Source organism: Zingiber officinale, chromosome 1A (genome assembly GCF_018446385.1).
Source record: "Zingiber officinale cultivar Zhangliang chromosome 1A, Zo_v1.1, whole genome shotgun sequence".
NCBI classification, from domain to species: domain Eukaryota; kingdom Viridiplantae; phylum Streptophyta; class Magnoliopsida; order Zingiberales; family Zingiberaceae; genus Zingiber; species Zingiber officinale.
This window is the reverse complement of record NC_055987.1, coordinates 77112545-77119223: the sequence shown is the minus strand read 5'-3', so window position 1 is coordinate 77119223 and position 6679 is coordinate 77112545. Positions and strand designations below refer to the sequence as shown.

The window sequence follows — 6679 nt, the reverse complement described above, 5'->3', positions numbered from 1 at the left end:
ATTTATGCAAATGACAGCGTGCAGAAAAAGTACGCCGTTAATAAACTTTTCTACTGCGTGTAAAGTGCTCTGTCAAAACATTATATAAATAGCACACGGAGTGCGCTGTTAATAATTATTATATATATAAATAACGGCGTACAAAAATATATGTTGCGAATAAATATTATAAAATATTAGTATGCAATATGCACCGTTAATAATATTCAAAATTTTCTAAATATTTAACCAAAATTTTCACGGAAAACAAACCTCTCATGAATATTTTTTCGTGCACCCTCATCTTCCTGCGAAACATATCCTCACACCCAAACATATCCTCACGCCCGAAACTGCCCACAAAACCTAAATTCGCGACCACTTCCTCACGCTAACTCCTGTCGTCGGAACCTCCCCGCCGCAGCCCTAAACTCCTCTCCGCCAACATCTTCGCCCATCCTCTCTCCATCGAAGCCCTCTCCGGCCTAGTCGGGTGTCGCCGTCACCTTCTTCCGTTGGGTGTGATCCTGCTACCTCAACGACCAGCACCCACCCTACGCGTGGAACCTTGTGGTCGACCTCCTCGGCAAGAACTTTTTGACGCCAAGTGAAACTCTGTCCACTCCATGCAATCCGAGGGCCTTCTCTCCATGCCTCCTACAATGGTGATCTTGATTTTTAGTACTGCCACATCTCCAAAGGTGCATGACCCTTTTCCATAGCAGATAATGGGTGTAGATTGCACGACAGAAGAACTTAAGGTAACTCTTATCTTCTATTCTCAAGCAAAATTTCTTGATGTTGACGCTAATGTTTTTTTATATAGGCAGACCTCTTGTTATCTAAAATTTCTTCAAAGATTGTTTGTGATCCAATTGAAGCAAGGAAGTTTTCTGATCCAATCTTTGCTTGTGTAGGAGATTATGGGTGAGAAATTATGGATAAGTTATTTTAGATTCTTCATCATCCAAAAATCTGTTTGACTCTATCCTGTCAACACAGACAATCATGTAGTTTTAGGTTGTGTATGTAATAGGATTTCCTCTTTTCTTCATGAAATCTCTTTGTTATTTTTTAGTCAAATTGTTAGATCCATGAATCCCTTTATGGTCATTAAATAGTAGTTCATGCCATTCATGCTAAGTATGTTAAATAAGTCGTCAAAGTTTCAATTATATATAGATGTTAACTATGAACTGTTTGATAAATTGTCTCGAAGATATTTCGTTGTTACTTTCAACAAGAATGAGTGAAGCAGAAAATTAAAGATTTCTCACTAGATTTGTTGAATGTCTCTCTAAGAAATGCTGCCATCAGTCATACAATCATCTCAAGTAATTTATTCATTTATTCATGTAGTCTTAGCGATGCTGGTTTTCTCTGGAATTGTTCTGCTGCACGTTCTTCTAGTGGTTGCAACTGAACCTGCACCATCTTCCACGGATAGCAATAGTGAAGGAAGCTTCAAGAACCTTGACAAATTGACCATGGGGCATGTCAATGTAAGCTATGTTAGTCTCTGGAATTTATCCTTCAATGATTTGTAGGTCAGGTAAATGTCGCTCGTCATTTAACAGCTGAGGTTGAAACATTGCTTTTAGCCACATTAATACACGAGGTTAGTAAATGCTCTATAATTCTACTACTTCTATTTCTGCTTTCTTTCATTATGCTTGGTGGCAACTGAAGGCCATTTTCTTCAAATGTGATGCATGCTTTAGATTTTGACCCTCATGCCTTTGCACATTTCCATGATGAGTGAAAGAGATGAAGGCGTAGTCAGGTATCAATTTGCAGTTTGTCATTATAACTTATTCCTCTTGTTACTTTATACATAGCTTCTGGTTACTTTTTTTGTGTGTCTGTAACTATCCTTAAAGGTCACTATGCAAGTTATGGATGAGAAGTTTGGTTGTGCAGTTGCACGTATTGTCCTGCCCCGACTAGTTATGCATACTAGATACTATTATGGGGTAAGTTGCACCAAACTGTTATATTCATTATGTATTTGGAGTATGATAATTAGTTTAGCATTGAAACTTGAGTTTGTAATTTCTATTGGCTTGATGCTTTTATTATTGTTTGGTAGGCATTTTCTCAAAATTGGTGAAGGTCTGAGCCCACCCATTGGTTTTCAGGTGGCTTTCCTTTTGAGCTTTAAGTATTTTATTTAGTAGCTCCGTACTTTTGTATGTGTACCCTAGAAAAAGTGGGCACTTTAATTTGATATTTGATTACTTGCTCAATTCTGTTATGGCAATGATTCTTCGTAATAGAAAAGAATGTTCTCACAGATTTGTGAGAATTGAAGATTTTTCTCATAATATGATGGAATTTCTTTTAAGCTTTTTCTAATATTCATATTTGGTCTTTTACATTTCAACACTTGGACCTTTAGTTGTTGTCTTTGAAATAGAGTTATAATTCTTTATTTCTACTTGTTTTGGATCAGTAACTCAATAAAGAGATGATGAAATTAGGCCAGACCTTATTTTCATGGCTCCTTGTTTGCAAGACAAATGCTTAGGGAGCTAATATGTTAGTTGGCAAAGAGGAGAAACATCTGGTAAACAATTGCAACCATTGCAGATCAGGTTCTATTCATAATTAAAGTTGACTTAATTTTAGTGCTAGATTAGGTCCTCAGGACGGCATACCCCACCCTTCTATAACCAAACTATCTCTGGCTGCCACCTCCGATAATCAAAATATCTTTGCTAATTTCCTCCTTATTCTTCATCAGTTGAGAATTTAGCAGACGTGTCTTTGTTCACCTATAAGACTACCTGTGATAGCACTGGTTTCAAGCAACAAAAAAAAATTAATAAAACAACTCAGCCACACAATTCATAGTTGGTTACTTAATTTTTATGATGTTCTTCGCAGTTAGCATTCCCCAAGGGCCTAAATTCAGCACCAGGAAGACCAAGAGTAGCTCCCAGCAGTCCTGTAATTTTCGAAGTCACTTTGGAGTATGTTCCAGGCCTAGACAATGAGTAAACCTTGTGCTTCCAGTTCCATCCACTTGTTCAGAGGAGTTAAAGAAATGAGCTTGGAGAGCTTAAATTTTTTTAATCTGTAAGTTATATAAAGATATAAAATATGTGGGAATATTTCTTTCTCATTTAAATATCCTACAATTCTTCAGCTTTTTATTCAGATTGAATTCTGATTTATTCTTTATAACTAGTTAAAATTTATGATGTATCCCCCAAATTGCATCCACATATCCAAACACAAAAGTGCATCACATTATTCTTGTTGGATCATGTTGGAAAGTTTGGGTTGATAAGGTTTTGGTGGAAAAGGTGGATCTAATTCGACCAAATGATGAAATGCAGTTTCTCGATGATACAATAGGAAGCACGGTCACATGGTTATCTAAATTTATAGTATTGTGTGATTGATACATATTATACTAATTTGTTTGGATTGTAAGTTGAATTGTTGTTATGTAATTGCTAGTTTGTTAGAGATTTCATATCTTGTTTTAGATCTTTTGTGGTATAATGAAAAACTAAAACTTTTATTAATTTTGTATGGATTTGATTTGCACTAAAATTGTTGTAAAATTTTAATTTATTATTTTTGTCAAATTATTTTTTTTAATATAGTTAAGACCATCAACAGCATACGTTTGTGCGCTGCGAAAAGTATTTTCCGCAGCACGCAAAGCACGCTGCAGATACTATTATCCGCGGCGTGCTTTGAGTGCTGCGGAAAATACTATCCGCAGCGCGCAAAGCACGCCGCGGATAATAGTATCTGCGGCGTGCTTTGCGTGCTGCGGAAATACTTTTCGTAGCACGCAAAAGCATGTCGCGGATAATTTATGACTTTCAACAACTTTTAATTGTGCAGCGCGCAATGCGCGCTGCGAAAAGCGAATTTGCACGGTGCGAAAAGTCATTTTTGTTGTAGTGTACTTCAATCGTAAATTCTATTTCCCTATCGGGTGCTAATCCCGGTAGTTCATCAGGAAATACTTCTGGATAATTACATACTACCCTAACCTCTTCTAGCTTCTGACTTCCGGTTTGTTTTGTATCAACTACGTGTGCTAGAAATCCAGTACATCCTTTGTCCAACATACTCTGTGCCTCTATAGCTGATAAGAATCTTTCAGGTTCTTTCCCAGATTCCCCAATAAATTCAAATATCAATTCAGCTTCAGGTCGGAAGACTACTTTCTTGTTACGGCACTCGATTGAGGCGCCGTACTTGCCTAGGAAATTCATGCCCAGTATAATGTCATAATCCCGTATGTCAAGTACTATCAGATCGCAGTAGAGTTCTCTGTCTGCGATTCGGATAGGTACGGCCCGCAGCATATGATCCGATGGCATAATTTCCCCGGATGGTAGGGTTGTTAAGAACGTGATATTTAGTGTCTGGGGCGGTATGTCTAATCTCTTGGTAAATGATGCTAAGACGAACGAGTGTGTCGCCCCCGTATCAAACAATACTAAAGCATACTGACTGAAAATAGGTAGCTGACCTGTAACGACAGTAGAGGCGCTTGCCACATCCTCCTTAGTAAGCGAGAAAACCCTGGCGTTCGTTGTAGTTGGTGGAGATTCCAATCTCCCTTGGCTAAACGGTGTTCCCTCAATAGTAGTTTGCATCTGATGTAGTTGTGAGGGATATTCTTGTTTTGGTTGCTTTGCTGAGGTGGTGCCTGGAACTGGTTGGTGCAGTCTCTGGCCAGATGTCCCTCTCCTCCGCAATTATAGCACCTTCTGGTACCCTTATGACATACTCCGGAATGCAGCTTTCTGCAAATAGCGCACTCGGGGTACCTTGGTTGCTTATTCACTGAGCCACCTTTTGCATTGTCCCATTGTTTCCTTTTTCCAGTGGCGGTCCCTTTCCAGCTTGTCTTATTGCTTGAGGATTTCTGTCCTTCGGTTCGGACCTGACTCTTATTTCTGTTCATTACATTCTAATAATGTTCCGTGATGAGAGCACTACTGACCAATTCCTCTGTAGTCTGAGGTCTATTAACTCCGCCGGCCACGTTCAGTGCTATTTCGGGTCGAAGCATCTTCAATATCAGTCTGACCCTTTCTCTTTCTGTACGAACCAATTCCGGACATAGGCGTGCCAAACGGTTGAAGTGTTTTACTGCTTCGTTCACTGATAGGTCACCTTGCCGAAACTCGGTGAACTCCTCATAGTGTCGGTTCGTCACTTACATATGGAAGAACTCTTCGAAGAACTCTGTCTCGAAGTCCGTCCAGTTCATCAGATTGACTTGTCTTTTTGCTTTCACTCTTTCCCACCACATTCTTGGGTCTTCGAAAAAACAGAAAGACACACACTTGATCTTCTCCGATTCGGGCCAGTCCAGCAGTTCCACTATGTTTTCTACTGTCTTGAACCAGACCTGGGCATCCCATGGCTCGCAAGTACCCAAGAAGTTTTCCGGTTTCAGCCTCAGCCATTGTATTAAATAGGTCTCAAGTCGAACCACTGGGACAGGGCTACCGGTGGTACTGGTGCAACTATTGGCACGACGGGCACCGCATTCTGATTTGCTGGCGGGGTGGCAGGAGTTCCTTGTTGGCCCATTAACGTAGTGATCAATTGTTGTTGCTCCGTGATATGACGCTGGAGATCAGTGACTACCTGGGTCAGATCTGGTGGAGTCGGTGTCTCGTCTGCTCGGGTAGTACGTCTCCTAGCCATGCTTATCTTCATTAAATAACAATAAATTATCGTTATTCCTATTTGTTTGCAAAAAAAAAGTTAGTACTATTCCTATCCTACCATCATGCATACCGAAACTAGATAACGAACATAAATAAACATGCATAATATTAAAACGTCATAAAACAAACAACAACAAATTAAATTAAGCACATAAATTCTTACTTGGAGCGGCAGGATGGAGGCTTGACATGTATGTAGTGAATTGGCTAAACTTGGCTCTGATACCAAAACTGTAACGCCCCGCCCCTCCTGCTAAGGAGACGGGGGTTACTTACACATACATATACATACCTACTTACTACAGCGGAAGTCTTATTTATAAAACTTAGAAACATTTCTTTTTTTTTTCCTATATGAATCAACGTGACTAATCACCTGAATATATAGAAATCACATAGCATACTTAACATGATTTGTAAGTCATAATGCCCAAACATAAAATTAAATGTCATGGAGTCATAAAGCAGTAACATAACTTGGCATGGTTCTTATTAAACAAAAAGCAGGTCTTTCTCCTTAAGCCAGGATACTACCACACACATCCTTCTAGCCCCTCCTGCTGCTCCCCTAGTTCATCCATTCCTTGCCTTTATCTGTAGTACAAGAAAGTAAGCTGTGAGCACTCATGGCTCAGGAAGTTCCTTTCCTACTCACAAAAAAAACCGTATGACATATATCAAAATCATAAGACATAACACATGAAGGCAATTCATTATATCATGCAGCATATCATAGCAAATCATAACATAAGTGTAAAGTAGCATGGCATAACATAACAAAATCATCAATTTCACCCTGACATATCATAACATCATCATAAATATCATGGCATAATCATAAGGTATATGCAAGGTAAATTCCTAACCATGTATCATGAAAACATATGCAATATGTCCTTTGAAAACTTATAATATACATACTTAAACATAATCTTAACATGATTAGGGCCCTGGCTTGTACCACATACATAAATGCGCGTGTCCTATGT

At 39.0% G+C, this 6679-nt stretch overlaps 2 long non-coding RNA genes across 2 annotated transcripts; both read left to right on the top strand.

Moving 5' to 3' along the window:
• The first annotated feature begins 364 nt into the window (after nt 1-364).
• On the top strand, nt 365-1480 carry LOC122026336. Its single transcript, XR_006124110.1, has 3 exons — nt 365-740; nt 806-906; nt 1339-1480. It is a non-coding gene; the product is annotated as an uncharacterized LOC122026336 (long non-coding RNA).
• Nucleotides 1481-1682: 202 nt separating this feature from the next.
• On the top strand, nt 1683-3128 carry LOC122026329. The gene is made up of 4 exons (XR_006124109.1): nt 1683-1762; nt 1860-1952; nt 2069-2117; nt 2866-3128. It is a non-coding gene; the product is annotated as an uncharacterized LOC122026329 (long non-coding RNA).
• The last annotated feature ends 3551 nt before the right edge of the window (nt 3129-6679 follow it).